Here is a 24425-nt window from a genome sequence, read left to right as displayed (position 1 = left end):
GTAAAATTAAAATTACAAGCTCACTTGTAGCTAGAGAATGTAAATTTAAACAACAATGGGATCATATTTTTAACCCAAATGTTAAAACTAAATAAAAATAATATTATTGAATACTGCTGGGAGTGTGGTCAAATGGATACTTTCATGTATACTTTTTGGGAATTTAATGAGATGAAGCATTTTTGAAATGCAAATAATTTCTTGTAGCAAAACGTACATATCTTTCAATCAGTACTAGGTATCTATGTGAGGTTAATAGCATATATGTACAACAATACACACACTTATTTTTAATGTTTTCTTTGAAAAAAGGAAAAAATAAAAATATCCATCTATAAGAGAAGTTGTATATCACTTAAAGTAATAAAATACTATTCAATAGTATCCATCATTTGAATGAATGAAGATCGATCTATATACACTGAAGCACAAAGTTCCCAAGGAAAATTGTTAAATAAATATTCATTCAGCATGATCTAACTTGTGGGTAATTGGATTCAGTTTAAGAGGATATTGAAATTGGAAAAAATTTTTGAAGGAGTCAAAAAAATGATACAATTCTAAATGTGTGCACCTTAATAACAGAGCTTCAAGATCCAAAACAAACAAACAAACAAATAAACAAAAAGGCATTAAAAATTAATTTTTGACAGGAAAGCCAAGAACATACAATGGGAAAGGATAGTCTCTTCAATAAATGGTGTTAGGAGAGCTAAATTGTAATGTGCCAAAGACTGAAGCTGGACCCATATCTTATACTATATACAAAAATAATTTCAAAATGGACTAGAGACTTGAATATAAAACATGAAGTCATAAAAGTCCTAGGAGAAAATTTAGAGGTTAAGCTCCTGGACATTGGTTTTGGAATCAAGAACTTTTGACAAAGAAAATTCCAGGTCCACTTGGCTTCACTTCTATTTAACAACATATTAGAAGTTTTAGCAAGAGCAATTAGTCAAACAAAAGAAATATAAGGGATCCAAACTGGAATGAGAAGTAAAATTAGCTGTTCTCAGATAATAAATTCTTATGTTTAGAAAGCCTAAAGATTTAATATTAAAAATCATTTAGATCTAATAAAAAATTTTGTACAGTATACAAAATCAATGCTCATATATTAGTTTCCTTTCTATATGCTGACAATTAACTATCTAAACAGGAACCTAATAAAGCAATTCTGTTTATAACATCAGAAGAATAAAATAATTAAACATGAATTTAACCAGGTGACAGAAGACTTGCATATTGGAAACAACAAATCATCATTGAAAGAAATCAGAGAAGACAAATAAATAGAAAGACATTTCATATTCGTGAACAGTAGATTTTAGATTTTTCCCTAAGAATAACAGTCATTTTCTTAAACCTTTGTGTGTTCTTACAAAGATTTCTGTGACTTCTATAAATTTTTTGTTTTGTTCCCCTCTTGTTAGCTATTTTTGGCTTTTAAAAATAAACATTTTAATGTAAAATAGTTTTATATTTACAGAAAAGTTACAAAAATAGTACAGATTTATCATCAACTCCATATCAAGTTTCTCTGATTATTAATGTGTAAATATAATACATTTTTATATTTATTTAGCTAATATTGGTGCATTATTATTGAAGTCCATATCTTATTCAGATTTCTTTAGTTTTTACCTAATGTCCTTTTAATGTTCGACAATTTCATCCAGTTTATCACATTACATTTAGTTGTCATGTCTCCTTTGGCTCCTCTTGACAATTTCTCAGACTTTTCTTGTTTTTTGCCTAATAGACATTTTATTAATTGTGCTTATACATACAATTTATGATTTAAAACATTTTTAGTGCACAATTAAAGGAAATTAAGTAAATTCACATTGTTGTGCAACCATCACCACCATTTTCAGAACTTTTCCAACATCACAGACTGAAATTTTGTACCCATTAAACAATAATTCTGATCCCCATCTCACCTCAGTCCCTGGCAATGACTATTCTACTTTCTTTCTCTCTGAACTTATCTATTCTCGATATCGCATATAAATGGAATCATACATTATCTATTCTTTCATGTCTAGCTTATTTCAAATAGCCTATGTTTTCAAGGTTTATACATGTTGTAACATGTATTAGAATTTCATTCCCCTTAAAAGTTGAACGATATTCTCTTGTATATATATATACCACAATTTGTTTTCCCCATCATTTGCTGATGGGCCTTTTGGCTATTGTGAATATGTACATTTTATACAGATATGTACAAAAATCTGTTTGAGTCCCCGCTTTTAGTTATTTTGGCGTATACATAGAAGTGGAATGACTGGATTATATGGCAATTCTATGTTTAATTTATGAAGAACTGCTATACTGTCTTCCACAATGCCTGCACTATACTACATTCCCACCAGCAATGCACGAGGGTTCCAATTTCTTCACATCCTCGCTAACTTTTGGTATTTTCTGCTTTTGGAATAATAGTTATTTCAATGGGTATAAAGTAATATTTTATAATAAATTTGACTTGTATTCTAATGATCAGTAATGTTTATATGCTTATTGGCCATTTCCACACCTTTGTAGAAATGTCTATTTTAATCCTTTGTTCATTTTTATTTTGAGTTGTTTTGTTATTGAGCTTCACTTCTTTATATATACTGGACATTAATCCCTCATAAATTATACAGTTTATAAATATTTTCTCCATTTATGTGGATTGCCTTTTCACTCTCTTAACAGTGTCTTTTGATGAATACGATTTTTAATTTGGATAAAGTCCAATTTACTTATTTTAGCTTTCGTTTTCATAGACAAAAATCACTGTCAAATACACCATGAAAAATTTCTTCTGTGTTTGCTTTGAATAGTTTTATCATTTTAGACTGTATGTTTAGGGTTTTTTTAAATCCATTTTGAATTAATTTTAGTATAGAGTGTAAGGTACAGGTAACATATTATTCTTTTGCATATGGATATCCAATTTCCAAGCATTATTTGTTAAAAAAGAATGTCCTTTCCCACATTTAAAGGTCTTGGCACCCTCGTCAAAAATCATGACCATATATGCAAATGGGTTTACTTTTGATCTTTCTATTCTATTCCCTTGTTCTATGTCTTTCCTCATAGCAGGTACCACAATGTTTGATTACTATACCTGTCCTCTCATATTTAATTTTCAGTAGGTTTAAAAAAGATGTTTAGTATTTTTCCATATTTTCTTTTATTAAATGTAGTATTTCATCAGGAGATAGACTACTTGAGATGTATTTTTAATTAAAAATATTGAGTCTGGTGCCAGGACTTATGTATTCTGTTCTTGATTTGTTCTACAATCCAGATAAAGTTAGGGGTCAAGGATAGTCAAGTTTGTTTCATATTTCTGACTAAATCACTTCCTCTGAATGCTGGATGTGAAAATTCCATCCCTAGTGGTCTGCTTCTGGATGAAGTTGTCCATGTTAAGCCATGCCCCCAAACTTGCATAGCCTATTCATGCCTTTTAACATGAATGAGTATGGGAAACAACCATGTTTCTGATCTTTTTACCACCAAGGTTCCATTCTTAAAAAGTGAAAAATTTTAAGTCTGCTCTTGGTTATGTATTTTAACAAACCTCATTGGTCTGGAATGTCTCATGATTCCAAGGATATGCTCAATTGTCACCATTAACTTGGGGTTCTATCACTGTTTTTTAACCTATCCAGAAGCTTTCTTGTACATTTAATGAGACACTAAAGGATGGAGCTCTTGGATAATTTTACTCTGCTGGCCTTTCAGAAGACATTAGAGATTCTTGTTAAGACCACAATTTATCACTCTTCTAGAATTACATATCACGGTGATGAAGACTAAAACATACACACACATACACACACAGACAACCATATCATATTTCATTTGCAGTAACTCTTATATTTTGTGATTTCGGTCATGAGCAATGGAGAACATTCTGGAACAAGTCATACTTTTAAAAAAAACATAGCTTTCTGATTGTCTATTTGGTAGCTGTTAATTAAAGCATTATTCGATTTTATTTACATTTAAAAACAAACCATTTTCTGAGGGCAGATTAATATAAACTAGAGTTAGTCCATTTTCTGTACTACTATAATGCCCAGTAAAGAGATACATAGTTGCAATAACCACACTGATATATAGACTCTGAACTCCTTGACACATTTACCTTGGTCTTGCTTGTTTTTGTAAACCAACAGAACTTAACATACAGTGAGTGAAAAATAAATGTACATTGACTCATTTATTTGTTGAACAAAGGGTAATTTCATTTTTTCTGTACAACATTCATGAAACTAGGAACTGAACACAGAATGGAAAACAAATGTAATATCTGTACTTACTGAGCTTATGTTTTAAATGGAGTCATTTGTTTAAATAGAATCACCAAATAAACACAACATTTTAAGTTGTTATGTTATGAAGAAAAAGAACAAGATGTTTTAAGAGTAGATAATAGGAACTCATTTTGTCTGAATGAAGAATGAATAAATAGATATAGTGAAACAGTTGCAATGTCATAATGTGATTATAAAGATCATATCAATATTTGGAAATAACAATTTAAAAAACAAAATCTGAAGAGGCCAAATTAGTTTAATTTCTTACAGTGAGATGGAGTTTTATAAGTGCAATTATTAGCAGAAGGTGTAAAATTACTGAAGGTCATTTAAAGAAGTCAGCCGATCTTCTTAATACTTCTATTTTTCTAGATTGGTCTCCCTTTGCACAATGTGTTTTTTCCTGTTCTTTGCTTGATTGGGCACAGACCTCAGAGGAGTGTGTGATAAAGCTCACCCTTCAAAGATGGTCACAGTAATCAACATGCGTTTATACGTGAATTCCTGCAGTAGCTGTCATTTTTCCTGGCAAGCAGAAATATGCTTTGTTAAAGTGCAGATTTTCTAGAAACAGTATTGATGTCCCTATGTACCTTCTCAGAAGTATAGACTGTGATCACCTCTAGGACTGTATCTTGTTTATCTTTGCTTCTCTAATATCTATCAATTGCCCCAAACTGAGTTGGTATTCAACAAATAGTAGTTGAATAAATTAATATTTATATTTTTAACATTTGCTAAATAAGTTGATACATTTTTATTAAATACAGAATTTTTAAGTTCATCATTTATATTTTAGCTTATGTTCATTTTTTATAATGTAATGTATAACTATCCATAAATAATTATAGCATATAAGTTTATATGCAAAAATTTAGGTATAAAGCTTAAATGTACCTATAATATGTGCAGACATTTTTTACAATTTAACCATATGTGTGTAAGATGCATAAGCACACAAACATATATAGTTTCACTTTAAAATGAGTAAACACTTCTATAAGGCACATGAAGTTTGAATATCAGTTTAGAGCATGTATAAAAGCCTTTGTCAATAACTAAACACTCAGGCCAATAATTTTCTGAAAAACCTTGTGTAAAAAATTTTGAAAACTATTGGGATTCTGAAAACTATCTCAACTATATTAGGGATAGAAAGTTTATAACCCTAAAATAATTCAATTTTTTTGAGCTTCATGTACTTTAATAGACAAATAAACGTAAATGTCACTAATTGTTTTCAATTGTTTCCAATATCATAAATTAATAGAAAAATCTATGTACTTATATGTACTACATGTTATTTATATTGCAAAAATCCAAATATATAATACATGATGAAATATGTAGTATAAAAATCCAAATCCAAATACACACATATATTCATATATAACAAACCTACGCATGCCCATTACAAAGACACAGATAATCTTTTTATTTTAACATCAGTGTTTTCTCCAAAAAATTCTGGGCTGCTGCTAGGAACCTGTGCCACTTTATTCACTGCATCTTAGTGAAAGAGATAGACTGAAGAAGAACAATACTTTTACTCAATCCTATAGTCCCTTTACCTTTTTTTCTACATATTCTTTAGAATTACTCTTCCTACTTTTAGAACTTTTCGAATTCCAAGACTTCATTTTATAATTTAACATGTGTAATATGTGAAAATGATAATGAGATTTCACAGTATAACCAAAGAAACATTGAAATTGTTTGTATACAAATAAATATTTATTGACATACAGAATATAGCCTATAATTATTTATTTTAAAAAACAATCCACTTAAAAAACATTCAAACAGATCTTAGTATTTGTTTGCACTTATGTTTTAAATTATAGCTGAGAGGACTGTTTACAAGAGTTATCTGGTGTAAGATCCTCTGGAACTTAATATTTATAGCAAAACTATAATTTAGGTGAAATTTATTACAAATGAAATTTCATTGGGATATTTAAACAACTATTGCCAGATTCCATATTTCAATGTGAATAGTTTTGTCCAATATACAATAGACATGAAAAACAATGCTTTTAATATTTATCAGTGTCTGCTATATGCATATGTAATAGGCATCCTGCATTTCTAGTTATTACTGTTTAGCCAGTATTCTGGTGCAACATCCATTGGAATCCTAAGCACTTAAGCATTTAAGATGAGTTAAAATTATCAACATGGAAGGCCTATAGGAAAGAATGAAGTTCTCGTAGTGGTTGGAAAGAGTAGAACACTAAAAAAAGCAATTATCTTTAAAGAGTCAGAGTATTTAAGTTAATTATTTCCCCTTCTAGATCCCCTTTTTGTACATTCTAAACTGTCTATCGGGGGATCGCTCTCTCACCATTGGACACCGTCAAGGAGCAACCGTGCACTACTACCCCAAAAGACAAAGGGAATAAAGAGAATACTCAGATAATCTCACAATAGAAAGCAATACAACTTTATTACATTCTCACCAAGTCCACTCCCTTTTTTAATTTTAATTCAAATTTATACAGTTAAAGTTCAGAAAAATTTAATAGAGTCCCCAAATTCACTTTAACCCACCTGGATTCCTCAAAGGTTAACTACTTCCTAGTTGAGCAGTTTTTAAATGAGTCCCTGCACATAAATAAAGATACACTTCTTTCGTGTATGTCAAAATGCATAGCTAGATTGGCATCTTTCTGCCCACAACTGTATATATGCCTGACTCGTAAAGATGTGGGTGCAAAGGAATTTGGTTATTTTATTTTGAAAGTAGGCACAAAATCCAATTTCAGCAGAAAATTAACATTTAGAGACAATAAGAAATCTATGACTGTTGTAAAAGGAGGAAAGAAACTCATGCAGAGATAAGATGAAGCACATCAAATTTACTTTACTCTGGAAATAAACTTTTAATTATGATGTCTATGAAAAGAGTGACCTGAATGAAACTGAAGATAGTTGAATGAGCCATGAAAAGCTGAGAAATTTGGGTCCACAGGATAGATAGCAATGGAAATAAGTCCACCCTTTTTCTTTTATCTCTCTGTTTCTATCATTTTAAAAATGATATTCCCTTTTTATGTTAGTCTTTCAAAGCTAAATCGATGTGTATTTTCCACTCAACCTTGCTTACAATTGAGTTTTATTAAGCCGTTACTTAACTAAGAATAAGCAAGGAGTATCAGGAAACCAACAGAAGCTAAAAGGAGCACACCATCCTGTTACTTGTAGGCATATACAATTGCTAAAGAGTTCTTTCTTCCATAAATAATTTTTGCTGACATACTAAATACCAGCCACACTGTAGACATTGGAGATATGAGTAGTGAATAAAACTCATAAACTCCCTCCTTTATAAAACTTATATTCTAAACTTGCATTGATAGAGTTGGCCATCAAGCAAATAAGTAAATACCTCATTTCGATAATTCTAAATGCATCATTTTTCATGTTTTAAAATCTTTGTCATCAAGATGCATCTTATAATTGAAGGTGCCATATATTCACTCTCAGCTACGTGGTATTTGTTATAAAAGTTAACATAACTATAGCTTTTCATATTTTCAACACTTCAATGGCGTTGTATGAGTTATGTTTATTATACCACACCTGTTAAGTTTATCTGCCATGGAAAAATGTCTTCTAAAAGAGATTATGACATGACATTGAAATTAAAGTTATTTTTACACAGAAAGGCAGAGATATAGAGTAGCTAGGGACATATTTCATATTAGTTCAAAAATATTTATTATTGGTGAATAACTCTAGTTTCTTATTTTCTTGCTGAGCAATAACCATGTGCTTATATAACTGAATAAAAGAAGATACCAACATATAAATGAAGGATTTTTTTGCTTTTTTGTTCCAATCTAGATGTGTGCAAAAGACATTGAACTAATACAGACCAAGCCATTCAACTGAAGGCAGTGTCAAGCCCATATTACAAGGCAAAGAAGGCAAGGTCAAGGTCTGATTCTGCAAGTAAAGATAAGATCTGGAAAGTAGACAGGAGAAGGAAGGGTAGGTGAAGTTGCCAGTTCCTCACAGTCATGTTATACACACCAAAAAGGACAATGCCAAAGCCAATGGGCCAGAAGACAATCTAACATGATTTGTGGGACAGCCTGGTTGATGCTCAAGGGGACATTCAAGATTTAGCTGAGCAGTTTTGTAGTCTGGAGCTGTACCTTGAAATAGGTGGAGCAGAAACCAGAGAGGCAATAAAAAAGTGTCTCATCAGAGGAGATAGAGACCAGTGAAAGATGCCTTCAGGGCAACTCATCACAAACCTCCCATTTCCTCTTGCTCCAGGTCGACCACAAGGTGCTCTGCCCATAGTTAGGTAAAGTGTGATGGAAGCCTTTGCATACACAGCCTTCATAGATAAACACAAGATCGCCATGGCACCATGGTGGAGATGTTTTTCTATGTGCAGAAAATATTAGCAAATCTTTCGAAGTAGATAAAAATATTCTTCAAGGTAATGAAACTGGAGTGACAGATTCGTGTGTTTGACTCAAGTCAAATAGGAAACAATTCTACCAAAGTCATCAACATAGGAACTCTTTTATGAAAGTTTCATGTGTCTTCCAATTTGAGTGCTGCCCCAGAAATCCACAACCCTTCCCAATACAGACAGAATTCCACGTACCATTCAGGTAAGTATCCACAGCCCCTGATTGCTAAGATTCTGTCTTTCTAAGGACCTGTTTTTCCTTCTTTTCTTGTCTCTAAGTTGATCAAATCTATGATTCATCCCCTTCAGAGCCTCATGTATTTGAGTTTACAAGCAGACCTACTTTGTTTTATATAAAAGAGTTATATTACTTTGAATAGTGTAAACAAATCTGTCCCTTTCTTGACCACGCAAAAGCCAAAGAAATCACTGAGAGAACCTCGTTGCCAGTGTATAAATGAGCAGGACCAAATAACAGGCTCCAGCACTGTCAGTAATGAGATGTCTATAAAAATATGTGATACTCATCAAATCTTAGGTTTCTCGTGAAGTAAAAGAATGCATATGATGATGACATACTAAGAGTGAAATCAACATGTTATTTTCATTATTGCCAGCAATATCTATCATGTAAAACTGACTAGAAGAAATACTTGTCTGTTAAAATGATAGAAAATTTTCTTATAGATTAGGTATAAAGAGCACCACGTGAAAAGTGCAATTATGTCTTTGTTTTTCATTTGTTTGGAATGAGTGAGTACTTGTGTTTCTAGTTAAAACCATCACTTGATTCAGCAATTCTTTAAATCCCTAGAGAAGACATGAAAATATAAAACGTCATTTTTATTATACAGTGTCCTGTAGTTATATCATCAGGTAACTTTGATACAAATGTTAGTTTGGAGGATTATAGAACAAAAGCAACATAGTCAAATAAATTCCTATAATATTAAAAACAGATATAGACTAATGTAGCAGGAATTTTACTCTTGCTATTCATTTGAAGTTCTATTCTACCCTCATAAATCAAAAACTCACCCAAAATGATATTTTCAGTATGTGCAAATGTGGATATGAGCACTGTTGCTTTTCAATAGTACAGAATTTCTAAGAACACATCATCACCACGGGTACATTATTTTATGTTGGAAACACTGTAGATGATTGCAAATCCTAACTAAAGTTCTTCTAGTCATCAATTATATCAAAAGTCTTTTTTAAAAAAATCACTAACTATGGCCTTTTTTTCCTGTTTAGGTTAATTTATTTTACCAGTAGAAACTAAAATCTTTTACTCTTCAGAAAATTTCAGGAAATGGTTGTTAAGATTGAGACCTGATTTTAGTAGGATTATTAAGTCATAGAAATAAAAGGACTAGCAATGTTTAATTTCTTAAGCTTGGTGAGGGTATATGGAGATTTACGATATTGTTCCCTGAAGTTCTGGGGAGCTAGACAATTTTACAGTTAGAAAAAATATGTGCTAGTAGTTGAGCCAGTCAACAAAAAAGTATGTAAATAAACAGTTTTTTACTTATACTGTTCATAAATTTGGTCACATGTGGCATGGGTAGCTCTGCAGTCCAAATTTATTTTGTAATTCACACTATTTCAGGTTGTGATGGATAAAACTGAGGAAAACCAACAATTCTACCATTGAGGAATGTTTGATTTGCCAAAATTATTCAGAATTTGCCAATATTTTTATTTTCCCTTAATTAAACTGCATTGTGTTACCTAAAATCAGTTGATAATAGCAAAGTCCAATTGGGGGTAATTCTGGAATGAGGTAGTGAGAACCTCTATAAATCCACACTTCCATAAAAGCACTTGAAAATGTTGGCAAAATTGTCAAAATCAAATTTTTCCCATCTTTATAAATTAATCAAAAGCTTGCAATACTCTGAAGAGCATTAATTTTTAAAAAATTGCTGAACTTGTTAAGAATAGCAGGTTACAGGCTTTTCATCTTGGCCTACTCTCATTCTCCTCTCTCAAGTGTGGTAGTCTTGGAAACCATCAGCCTCACCGTCACATGATTGTAAAAGTCAGCAGCCATGCAGAACTGAAGCAGGCATACCAGGATGGAAGTTCCTCAGAGCAGTGTCACTATTAGGTCTGTCTTACAGCTCCCTTCTGGAAAAGCCCCATTTGTAAGGTATTTTCATTATTTGACCTGATTCAGAGTTTGCTTCATAGGAGAAGCCCTATTTCCAGGGTGTTTCTCAAAAAATCAATCAGCAACAATTATTTAATACTGCAGCAGCTGGAGATGCAATACCGGTAAACAAGAAACTAACTCAAGGAGAAATAGAAAATATCAATGGACTTGGAACAAGTAAAGAGATTAAATCAGTAATTCCAAAACTGTCCAGATGACATTGCCATCACTTATTTAAGAAGAATAAATACATTTTTTACAAAACTCTACCAAAAAAAATTGAATATGAGAGAACACTTCCATATCCATTCTATGAAGCCATTACTCTGATATTAAAATGAGACACACACATTACAAGAAAAAAATTAAATACCAATATCTATCATGAACACAAACACAAAAATTCTTAACAAAATGCTGGGAAACGATATCCATCAACATTAGAAATGAATTATATAGAAAAAAAGAAAAATCGATGACTCTAACTTATAACAGATTTAAGCTTTTTTTTTTTTTATTTGCAAAATACCTTATTGAAAACATGAAAAGGCAACTTACAGATGTGGAGAAGATATTTACAAGCCACATATCTAACAGAGGATTCATGTCAAAAACATGTAAGGAACTCTAAATATTCAAAAGCAAAAAAAAAAAAAATATTTCCAATTTGGAAACCAACAACAGACATGAAGAAGCTTTTCACCAAAGAGGAGATTATATATATATATATAGTATTTACATATATTATTTACATATATATTATACATGTATAATACATGTATATATTATACTAGTATATAGTAAAGAGATTATATATTACATATATATTACATATATATTACATATATATGTAATATATAATCTCTTTACTATATACTAGTATATAGTAAAGAGATTATATATTACATATATATACTAGTATATAGTATATAGTATATTATATATATTATATATAATATATATTACATATATATTATACATATATAATATAATATATATAATATATATTATATATAGTAATTATACAAATGAAAAGTTACTCAACAATGCGATATTATTCCATACCTATCAGAAGGCTCAAATAAAATAAAAATAGTGACAACATCAAGTGCTAGAAAGAATGCTGAGATAAAGGATGGTTCATATATTGCTCATGCAAATTTTACATGGTACAGGCAGTCTAAAAATATTTTGAGATTTTTAAAAAATAAAACTGAACATGCAACCATTATGCAATCCAGCAATTCTACTCCTGAGCATTCATCCCAGAGAAATGAAACTTCTGTTTACATCAAACCTATAAATGAATGTTTATAGAAGTTTTGTTTATAATAACTAAAAAACCAGAAACACTTACATGTATCTTAAAAAGCAAATGGGTAAAAAAAAAATTAGAAAATCCACACCATAGATAACCACTCAGTAAGAAAATAAAGAATCTATTGCTACACACAGCAACCTGGATGACTCTAGAAAATTATACACCTAGTGAAAAAGTCAATTCCAAAATGTTATATATTATACTATTTCATTCATATAACATTCATAAAATGACAAAATTATAGGAAAGAATTACAGATTAGTGGTTGTTAACAGAGATCTGGATGAGTTGAGGGAAAAGGTGATGTGTATGTCGATAATGGTGCAGTATGAGAAATCTTTGTTATGAAGAAATTGTACAGAATCTCCACTGTATCAATATCCAAATCCTGGTATTGATATTGTACTTTATATTTGGAAGATGTTACCTTTGAAGGGAACTGAGCATTGGGAATTTGGGATCTATAGGGTATTTTTTTCTTTTATGTGCATGTAAATCTATGGTCAAAAATTAAGGACTCTGACCAAGTAGGATTTCTCCCAAGAATACAATGCTTAACATTTGAATATCATGCAATGTGATGTGCAGACAGAATAATACCTCCCAACGATATCCAGATCTTCATCCTGGGAAACTGTGAGTACATGAGGTTACATGGCAAGAAGGGATTCAGGTTGCATATGGAATTCTGTTTATTAATCAGCTGACCTTGATATGAAGAGACTATTTTGGCTTATCTAAGAAACCCCAATGTAATTACAAGGGTCCATACAAGTGATAGAGGGAGGGAGGAGAGTCAATGCCACAGTGATGTAACAGAAGAAATACATGACCATTCACCAATGTTCTTAAGATGGAAGGGATATACAAGCCAGGGAATGGAAAAAGCCGGTAGAAGCTAGAAAAATCCAGGAAATAGATTCTTCCCTATAGTCTCCAGAAAGGAACTCAGTCCCCTGGACACTTTAATTTAAGTCCAATGAAACCCATTTTAGACTCATGAACTCCAGAATTTTAAGATAATAAATTTGTGTTTTTTTTTTAAGACACTAAGTTTATAGCAATGTATTACACCAACAATAAAAAAGAATACACAGTGTTAATAAAACTGTTTTATTAGATGTGGCAACAAAATCAGAGGCAACAAATGAAAAAAAAATAGTTTAACTTCATCGAAATGTAAATATTTTATGTTTCAAAAGATACCATAAAGAAATTGAAAATTAAGTCATAGCTAGGGAGAAAATATTTGCAAATCATAGCTGGACCCTTTCAATAAAGACTTGTATCTAGATATTAAAAATTCTCTTAAAATTCATTAACAAAAAGACAAATTTAAAAACTGAAAAGAAATTTTTCCTAATTTCAATAGAATTGAATAGAAATTTCTCCAAAGAAGTTATACAAAAGAAAATAATCACACGAAATAATAATTACCATAATTAATAATTAGATAAATACAAATAAAGCCGTGAAGAGATGCCATTTTATATCTACTAGGATTGCTATAACCAAAATGGCAGACTACAACAAAGGCTGATTAGGAAGTGAAGAAATTGGAGCCCTGACACAGCAATGGTTAGAATGTAAAATTGTCCTAAAACAGTTTGGCATTTTCTCAAAATAGTAAACATGAAATTACTGCATGATCCAGCAATTACAATCCTAGAAATGAAAGAGAAATGAACACAGGTTGACACAAAAACTTATACAAAAAGCTCTTTGCAACAATAGTGAAAAAAATGGGAATCTTCTCATATATCCCACAACTAATAGATTTTAAAATGTATCATTCCATACAATGAAATATTATTCGATAATAACAAGAAATGAAATACTGATGCATGTAAAACTTGGAGATATTATACTAAATGAAAGAAGACAGTCACAAAAAGATTACATAATTCATAATTCCACTTATTTAAAAAGTCCAGAAATTGCTACCAGTGAGGGCAAACAAACGAACAAAAAAAGAGACAAATATATAAAAAGATCTGAAAACAAAATGTTTATAGGATGCTTCATATTATCGTGGAGGCAGAAGGCCATGTGAACATGCAGGGCTGTAGACATGCCCAGAAAAGACCTTAGCGGGTACCAATCATTCACTTTATTGGCTCAACCTGTGTCCTTGCACAAGGTGGAAGCGAAAGCTAAAACAGACTTGCAAACTGGCATCATGGTGAATGATTGCCCCAACACACACAGAGCTTCTTGGCAAAGTTTGGGAAACTTGTGGAAACAAACATTATTTAAGGACATCTCTCACCAGTTGTTATCCAACTACTATGCTAACCAAACTGAGATCTAGGTGGCTACATCCTATGGGGACTGTGGCATAATAGAATTAATCCAGAAAATTTACTAAGCTAACAAACCACCGTGAACAAAGATACAGAGAATGGAGGAAATAGAATTTCCAAAATCTCATATCACATTACCTAAATATTTAGTTTTTAACAACAACAAAAATATGAGCTATGCAAAGAAACAGGAATTAATGTCCCCCAAACATGCCAAACAGCAGTCTAAACATCTTCTCTTGAGGAGGCCCATTGTTAGATGCATTAAACAAAGGCTTAAACCAATTATTATAAACACATGAAAGAATTAAGGAAATAATGTCTAAAAATTTAAGTATGACTGATGCCTCATCAAATTGAGAATATCGATAAATAGATTGAAAAAATATTTTTAAACATAAATGTCAACAATAAGGAGTACAATAACTTCAATTTAAAAATTCACTGGTAAGGAGTGAGGAGGGCGTCAGTACCAGATTTGAGCTGGCAGAGAAAAGAATCAGAAATTAGGAGATACATCTATACTGATTCTTCTTTTAAGTTAATAAAATATAAAAGAATGTCAGAAAATAAACATCTTTAAAAACTTGTGGGTCACCATCGAGTATAACATATGAATAATATTAGTCCCAGGGGAGAGAGAAAAGAAGACAAAAACATTTGAAGAAATATATAATAAGTAAATAAATTGGATTAGGAAGTCAAGATCTCCTTACAAAGATAAGTCCATGCCCAGATGACTTCACTGGTGAATTTTTGTAAACATTAAAATAAATTAATATGAATACTCCACAGTTACTTCCAAAAATTAGAGAAGAAAACCTGCAACTCATTCTATGAGGATAGTGTCACCCTGACACCAAATCAGACAAATCCATCACAATAAGGAAACCATCATTCCTTGTGAATAGAGACTAAATTCGTAACAAGACAAAGATATTTTCTCTTCCTCATCTCTTTAACATATGTTCTGTGTTTGCCCCTCAGAGGGTGAGATTAACTACCCTCATATGTTAAGACGGATAATGCCACACACACAATGTATTAATTCCATGTGGCTGCTGTAATAAATTACTGTAGACAGTGGCTTAAAACTAAAAAAAAAAAAAAAAAATTCTTAGAGTTTGGGAGGCAAGAAGTCTGAAAGCAATATCGCTGGGTGAAAATCAAGGTGTTAGCAGGGCTATGCTTCCTTCAGAGGTTCTAGCAAACAATTCATTTCTTGCCTCTTTCAGGTTCTGGCAGCTGCAGGCATTCCTTGGCTTATGGCCACATCACTTCAGTCTCTACCTCTGCCTTCACATTTCCTTTTCCTCGGTGTGTGTTTCTTTTCCTCTTCAGGCTGTGCCAAGTCTCCTTCTTCCTCTCTCTAATAAGGATACTTTCAATAGCATTTAGCACCTACCTGGATAATCCAAGATAATTCAACAATTTCATACCAGGCTGATGTGAGAGCCCCTGTGTAGGCTTGGTTGTGTGTAGTTTGATGAACCTCCCCCACAGCATCAAGGAAGAGAGTGCTTGGGAATTTATATAAACTTGCACAAATGTTGAGAAAAAAGGAAAAGGGAGTGGTGGGCTTTGGAAGCTGTCAACTCTCAAACAGCAAAAACTGAGTCAGACTGTATTACAACATAGTATTTTAGGTTCTAGCCAGTGAAATCAGGTGAGAAAAAACAAACACTCAGACTAAAAAACTGGAAAACAAAAATAAAACTATCTTTATTCAGAGTTGAGATAATCCTAAATATAAATAATTAAGGAGTACGGCAATGAGAAAAATTTTAAAAAATTATGAGAGCTAATAAACAAGTAGACCAAGATCACAGGAAACAGGATTAGTATGCAAAATTCAGTTATAAGTCTATATGTAAGCAGTGACTACTTCAAAATTAAATTAAGAATATCATTTCACTCAATATGCCATCAAAAATAATGAAGCACTTAGTAATAAGTTTAATAAAACTGTATAATACTTGAAAACCGTCAATGACAAAACTTTGGAGAGACATTCCATGTTTATGGATCAAAAGACTCAGTTTATGTTAAGATGCCAGTTATTCCAAACTCATATATAATAATATCTATCAAAATCACAGCAGGCTTTATTACAGAATAGATAAATAGATCTTAAAACTTATAAGAAAATGCAAAACACCTAGAATAACCAAGATGACTTTAAAAAATGACAACAGAGTTAGACTCTTACTTGTTGATTTTGAAATTTACTATAAAACTACACTGATTAAAATAATGTGTTACAGGCATAGATTGACTGGGAAAAAAATGTCAGTGGAACAAATCGAGAGTATGGCCCTATAATAAAAAAGTATGAATAGAACCCATTATCAGAATTAAAAACTTTTGCACTTTATAAAATATCATTAAGAAAATAAAAACACAAAGACAGATTGGGAGAAATGTCTTTGCAAAAAAAATTTGCAAAACATATATTCTATATAAGACTGGGGCTCTCACATCAGCCTGGTGTGAAACTGCTGAATTTACAAAGAACTATTACAACTCCATAATGAAAATGTAAACCACCTAGTCAAAAAGAGGGGAAAAAATAATAGAAAAACATTTAATCCAAGAAGATATATAAATGTTAATAGGCACAAAAAAGATATTTAACTTCATTAGTCATTAGGGAAATGCAAATTAAGGCAATGAGATATGTCACTTCAGAGCTATTAGAATGGCCAAAATTCTAAACACGGACCCCTGATGCAGAACAACAGGAATTTTTCTTCATTGCTGGCAGGAACGCAGAATAGTACAGCCACTTTGGAAGATTGTTTGGCAGTTTTTTACAAAATTGACCATATCCTTAATATAAACACTCCTTGGCATTTTACTCAAATTTAAAATTTATAGCCATACAAATATCTGTATATGGATGTTTATGACAGCTTTATTCATAATTGAACAAACATGTACCAACCAAGATATCCTTCAGTAGGTGAATGGTTACATAAACTGTGAAATATCCATACAATGAAGTACTGTTAACACTAAAAAGAAATAAACTCGTTATTAAAACACGCAGAGAAAACTTAAATGCATATTACCAAGTGAAAGAAGCCAATTTACAAATGCTACATACTGCAGGATTTTGAATATTTGACATGTTCAAAAAGGCAAACCTTAGAGACAGTTAAAAAAAAACAACAACAGTGATTTTTGGAGTTTGGAGGAGGGGAATGAGTAAGTGGAGTATAGGGGACTTTAAGAGCAATTAAACTATTCCATATGAAATTATAGGGGTGGATACATGTTACTGTACATTTGTCCAAACCCATAGAACTTCAACACCAAGAAAGAATCTTACTGTAAACTGTGGGATTCGGCTAATAATGTGTTAATGTTGGTTCATATCTTGTATCAAATGTGCCATTATGGTGTGGGATGTTGATGTTGAGGGAAGTTGTGCATGGGTGAGGAGTGAGGCAATAAAATCTAAAAATAAAGTTTGCTCATCTGTCATGTAAGGAACTTAGAAGTCACCATTCTATCTGAACAAAGAAAATCTGAAGAAACTGAAAAATCAACATTTTTGATTAGTCAGAGAAGTGAGATCACAAGGCAAATTATTATTTAAAAATTGGAGACAGACAGACCAGTGCATAGAATCACGGCTTACTGGGAAAGAGGCCATGAGCAAAACCTTTGTGGGAAACAATACCAGGGGAGGAAATACTAAACTGTAATTGAGTAATTGCCAGAAACTCATTATGGACCAGTACAAGGTTTAGAATCTCCTTGGATACCTAGGCATACTGAGTCCCCAGACTTTGGTGAGATTTAACCCTAGGCACTCCACTGGGTTCTCACAATGCATATGGGACAATAACCTCCTTTGGCTTCCTGCAAGAGGAGAGGGAAATGCCACCATTTTGAAACATGCATTGCATTCCATTTTTCTTAAGAAGGCCTATTCTCAGGAGAAACTATTTTACCAAACCCTAACCTGCTGGAGTTTTACGAGAACCTAATCTACTTAGGGGATAGGAAATGCACAACTCCAGCCAACTCTAGCCTTCCACATGGAAGAAGGGAAATACCAAACTCCCACCCTCAATAGCCATTCTGTAACACCTAAGTGGAGGAAAATGACTGAAAGGCACCAAGGTAGCTCACAGCCCATGGAAGCTGCCTTACCAGAGGACTGATGCCTTTTCACAAGTCTACACAAAGACTCTTTCCCTCCTACACCTTACCACCACACCATTAAAGCTCTATTTACTAGAGTTCCTTGCACTCAATATATCATGCTCAGATTCAGAGAAAAAAGAATAGATTGAACAAGTTTCAAAGCCAGAGTCAGATGTAGCAAGGATATTGGAAGCATAAGATCAAGAATTTAAAACTACTATAACTACTATGACTAACATGGTAAGAGGTCTAATGGAAGAAGTAGACAACATGCAAGAACAGATGGATAATGTTAATAGAGAGAGAGAATTCTAAATAAGAATAAAAAAGAAATGCGAAAGATAAAAAAATGCTGCAACAGAAATAAAGAATGTCTTTGATTAGCTCATTAGTAGACTGGACACAGCTGAGGAAAGAATCTATGAGCTTGAAGATTTGATGACAGGAACTTCCAAAATCAAGAAAGAAAGAAAGAAAGAAAGAAGAAAGAAAGAAAGAAAGAAGAAAGAAAGAAAGAAAGAAAGAAAGAAAGAAAGAAAGAAAGAAAGAAAGAAAGAAAGAAAGAAAGAAAGAAAGAAAGAAAGAAAGAAAGAAAGAAAGAAAGAAAGAAAGAAAGAAAGAAAGAAAGAAAGAAAGAAGAAGAAAGAAAAGACAAAACAAAACAGAATATTTCGGAACTATGGAACAACTACAAAAGGTGGAACGGATGTGTAATGAAAATACTGGAAGAAGAAAGAGAGAAAAGAACAGGATAAATATTCAACTTCAGTAATGACTGGTAATTTTCCCCAAATTAATGATAGATATCAAATCACAAATTCAGAAAACTCACAGAATATCAAGCAGGAAAAATGTCCAGATCACTATCTACTCATATTATATTCAAATTTAAAAAATTCAAAGATAAAGAAAAATCTCAAAAGAAACCAGAGGAAAAAATAACTTACCCACAGAGGAACAAAGATAAAAATTACATCCAAGTTTTCCTCAGAAGTTATGAAAGCAAGAAGAGACTGAAGAGAAATATTTAAAGCATTGAAAGAAAAAATATCGCCAACCTAGAATTCTCTACCCTGTGATATCTTCCATTTAAAGTGAAAGAGAAATAGACTCAAAGAAATAAAAATTGAGGAAATTTGTTGCAAATAAATTTATTTTGAAAGAAATGTTAAAAGAAGTTTATTATGGAGAAAGAAAATGACACAGGTCAGACAACAGATCTACATACAGAAAGAAAAGAGCATCAGAGAAAGAATAAATTAAGGTAAAATATAAACTTTATTTTTCTTAATTGGCTAATCAGCTAACAATCCAGTGTTCAAAAAATAATAATAACAACAGTATATTTAATTATGTATATTTATGTATAAGTGAAATGTCAGTAATGATACAAGGGATGGGAGGAAGAAATTAGGAACATTCGTTATTATAAGCTATTTGTATTACCCATGAAGCAGAACAGTGTTATTTGAAAGTAGACTTAAAATGATTGTAAATATAAATTGTAAACTCTGGGCAAACCACTAGGAAACAAACAAATGAAAAAGCAGTATAATAGATTTGTTAAGAAAGGAGAGAAATGGAATAAAACCACAAAAGGCAGAAAGAGTGTGAAAGACAAAAATAGGCAGAAAGTACAAGGGAAACATAGAACACAGTAACCAGTATTAATCCAACTATATCAATAATCACTTTCAAAATCAATGGTCTAAACAGACCAATTGAAAACAGAGATTCTCAGAATAGATCAAAAGGGAAATCGCAACTACATGTTTATCCAGAACTTGCTTTAAATCTAAATGCACAAATTGATTAAAAGTAAAGGGATGGAGAAAGAAATACACTGTTAATAGTAATCAGAAAAGCTATATTAATTTGGTGGAGCAGACATCAGAGCAAGAAGAATTATCGGGTGTAAAGGGAGGCATTTCATAATGAAAAAAGAGTCAATACTCCAAGAAGACATAATTATCCTTAATGTGCGTGCATCTAACAACAAGGCACCAAATGTGAGAGGAAAAACATGATAGAACTACAAGAAGCAATAGTTGAATTCACTATTATAGTCCGATAATTTAATACCCTTCTATTTGAAATAGATACAGCAGGCAGAAAATCAGTAAGGATATAGTTGAACTCAATAGCAACATCAATCAACTAGATATAATTGACATCTAGAGCCTACTTCATTCTAAAACAACAGATTACACATTCTTTTCAAGCTGACATGGAACAGTCAACAAAATAGACCACATTTTAAGCAATAAAACAGGCCTTAACAAATTTAAAGGAATAGAAATTGTACAACGTCTGGTCTTAGACCATAACGGAATTAAACTAGAAATCAATAATAGAAAGATAGCTGGAAAATCCTAAAATTTTTGAAGATTAAACACACACCTCCAAATAACACATGGGTCACTAAAAGATATCTCAAGAAAAGTATAGAAATTTTTTAAATTAAATGAAAATAAAATACAATGTATAAAGTTGTGAGATGCAGCAAAAGCAGTGATTAGAGGGAATTTTATAGCATTGAATGCACATACTATAAAAGATCTAAAATCAATAATATATGGTTACACTTTAGACAAAGAATAAAAAGAGGAGGAGAAGGAGAAGGAGAAATAGAGCAGAAATTAAGAGGAAAAAAAGGAAGACGACACAAAATACTATTATCAGAAAGAAAAGATGGAGCATCTTTACAGATCCCATGAAGGTAAAAAGGATAACAGAAAGATATTGTGACCAATTTCATGCCCAGAAATTTGATAACCTAAGTGAAATGGAACGATTCCTTCAAGGAAACAAGTTGCTAAAACTCACACAAAAAGAAATAGCCAATCTGAATAGAACTCTATTACACAAAGTGAATCAATAATTAATGACCTTCCAAAACAGAAAGTACCTGGTCCAGATGGATTCATTGGATAATCCCACCAAATATTTAAGGAAGACATTTTATTATTTTTTTATACTATCTTTCAAAGGTAAAAGCAGAGGAAATATTTCCACTTCACATAATTTAATTCATCCAAGTACATCTTTCTCTGATTCTACCCTGTGGTTTTCTTTGAAGTCATCATTTTTGATGACTTAGTTTGTTGCAAAAAAACAAGGTATCACACTAGCTGTTTCATTAGAGCTACTTCATTTTCTCATTGGTGTCTATTATGGATTATGAGCTATGATCCAGCCTGGAGGTAATCAATAAAATATCTCTTCCTCCTCTTCGAACTATCATATTTATATTATCTGAAACAAAAATACATCTGTGATTCTCATTTTAACTCTAGTTTCTGTATCTGTCAAATTTTGACAGATTAAAGTAGCTATGAATCTTAGTTTCATTGCTGTTTTTCTTTATGCTCGCATTAATGTTGATATTTTATTGGGACATTTAGAGAAGCTACGTTGAGACAAAATACCAGAGTATGCTTTAAATTAGAATTCCTAGTTTAACAAGGTTTAAATCAATTCATTTTCTTATTAACCATACATTTCTGCTTTAAAGATTTATTGTATGAACTATTCTTTTTTAATTAAATTTATTGGGGTGACACTGGTTAATAGAATTATATGGATTTCAAGTGTACAGTTCAATAATATGTCATATGTATATTACAATATATGTTCACCACCAAAGTTAAGTTTCCTTCTATTTGACCATTCTATTTGACCCTCTTTACCCTTATCTATATACTCTCAGCCCCTTTTCCTTCTGGTAACCACTAACCTATTGTCCATGTCCATGAGTCTCCATTTGTTTGTCTTGTTAGTTTGTTGCTTTCAGTTTTATATTCCACATATGAGTGAAATCATATGGTTCTCAACTTTTCCTGTCTAACTTATTTCACTTAGCATGATAATCTCAAGCTCCATCAATATTGCATCAAATGCTGGACCCCTAAACTATTATTAACACTTCTATTCTTAAGTAAAATATTGGAGCTAAAACTATTTAAAAAGTTATCTGAACTTTTATAAAGTAGAAGTATCTATTAATTTATCTTTTGTGCAAATCCAAATTTTTATATGGTAAGAATTAAAGAAATCATTCATTATCGTTTATTTTTCTCTGTATTATGGAGAATAATCATTCTTCTAATTTTCAGTTTCCTCTAAAACTGCTATTAGTTTATTGTGCCTTTATCTCTATCTCCCTTCCTGGTATAGTTCTCTATTCTACATTATCAGTTTTATCTTTGGGTTAACGTGCTCTTTTTTCATTTTTTTAATATGCTGGAAACCTTCCTTACAATTTGCAAGGAAGCAACATTCTTTGTTGAAACTTCTTTGAAAGAGAAAATCAAGCTTCTAAAGCAAGAAAGATCAAATCAGCATAAAATATTAGTATAGTATTATGTTCTAAAACAATTAACCTATCTATAACTAAGAAACACAGTCAAAAACACCTGGAACTATTTTATCTTCCATAGTATGCAAAGGCTATATTTAACTGCCACACTTAAATAATAAATTATGTTTTCCTTTTATTGTTACAGAGATTAAAAATATTAAATAAATTGAGAGAAGACCTAAAAGTAACATGTGGGAAAGAGAGTGAAGATTTCATTACACAACGCAAAACACATAGGTCCTTTAAACTTTATATAATTTCAGAAATTAATCAAGTTTTTTTAAAAAAATAACAAAGCCATACAATAAGCATTTGTTTTTATTTCCCTTTCCCTGTACATCAGAGTGAAATGACTGTAAGTGATTTATTAGTTTTAAGGCAAAGCACTCTTTTTATATGTTCAACATTGATATACAATATGCATTCTGAATATTTTCGATTATAAACTTTAAAAGGAGAAATATAAATACTAAATAATTTAAATTTCCTTAATTTAAATGTGAAAAAAGTTTTGTTTTGTTTTGTTTTTTACATTCCAGATTTCCATTTTTTTTTTTTTAATACTTGTTTTATTTTTCCTTAAGGGTCAAGGATAATTCTATCAGAGCACAATGATGGCTGCTTTTAATTGCTCAGTTACTCTATCCAATGATCCAACTTTGGCTTCAGTTTACTATAGCAATTAACATGGAAGAACTAGCAACAAAGCCTAATAACTCTTTATTCAATCCATTATATATGGTAACAGCAAACCAAAAAGCTTCCTGAGGATTCTGAAACGGATGCATCGCCTCTGTAGATAATTAAGTGTTTTGGTGGGAATTTGTGCGAAAACCTGATATACAATTAGACAAATATGTTCACATATTATGTTGCATTGAAGTTTGTGTGAGCCTACATGCTTGTCAATGGGTCCTGATTCTAAATGCTTTTATGCCTGACTAATTGTCAATATCAGGCAGGAGCTTGCTCATTAGCTTCTTGCAGGACCTATTTTAGATTGCAACTAGCTTCGTTTAGAGATAATATGCTAACTGTTAATAAACTGAATTGAATTTTTGTCTTGTGTGAACAGATCCTGTTGAAAAATAATATATATGAAAATTTTTTCAAGAGCACTGATTAAATTCAGATTATTCTTCATATAAAATTTGCCATTATATTATTTAGATCCCTTAATTAAATGATAACTGTGTGTTCCTTTTTTATATTTTATGTTTTCAATCTGTTCAGTACCTCCCATAGATATAATGATACATTCAAACTATCACTTCTATATATACTGATGCAAATTTATTTTAAGATTCATTGGAACTCAGTAACTGACATTTTAGGCAGGAATTCAATTCAAATAGGCAACATTTAATTGTA

The sequence above is a fragment of the Rousettus aegyptiacus genome, unplaced genomic scaffold (assembly GCF_014176215.1).
Source record: "Rousettus aegyptiacus isolate mRouAeg1 unplaced genomic scaffold, mRouAeg1.p scaffold_m13_p_7, whole genome shotgun sequence".
Lineage (NCBI taxonomy): Eukaryota > Metazoa > Chordata > Mammalia > Chiroptera > Pteropodidae > Rousettus > Rousettus aegyptiacus.
This window is presented reverse-complemented; position numbering follows the sequence as displayed.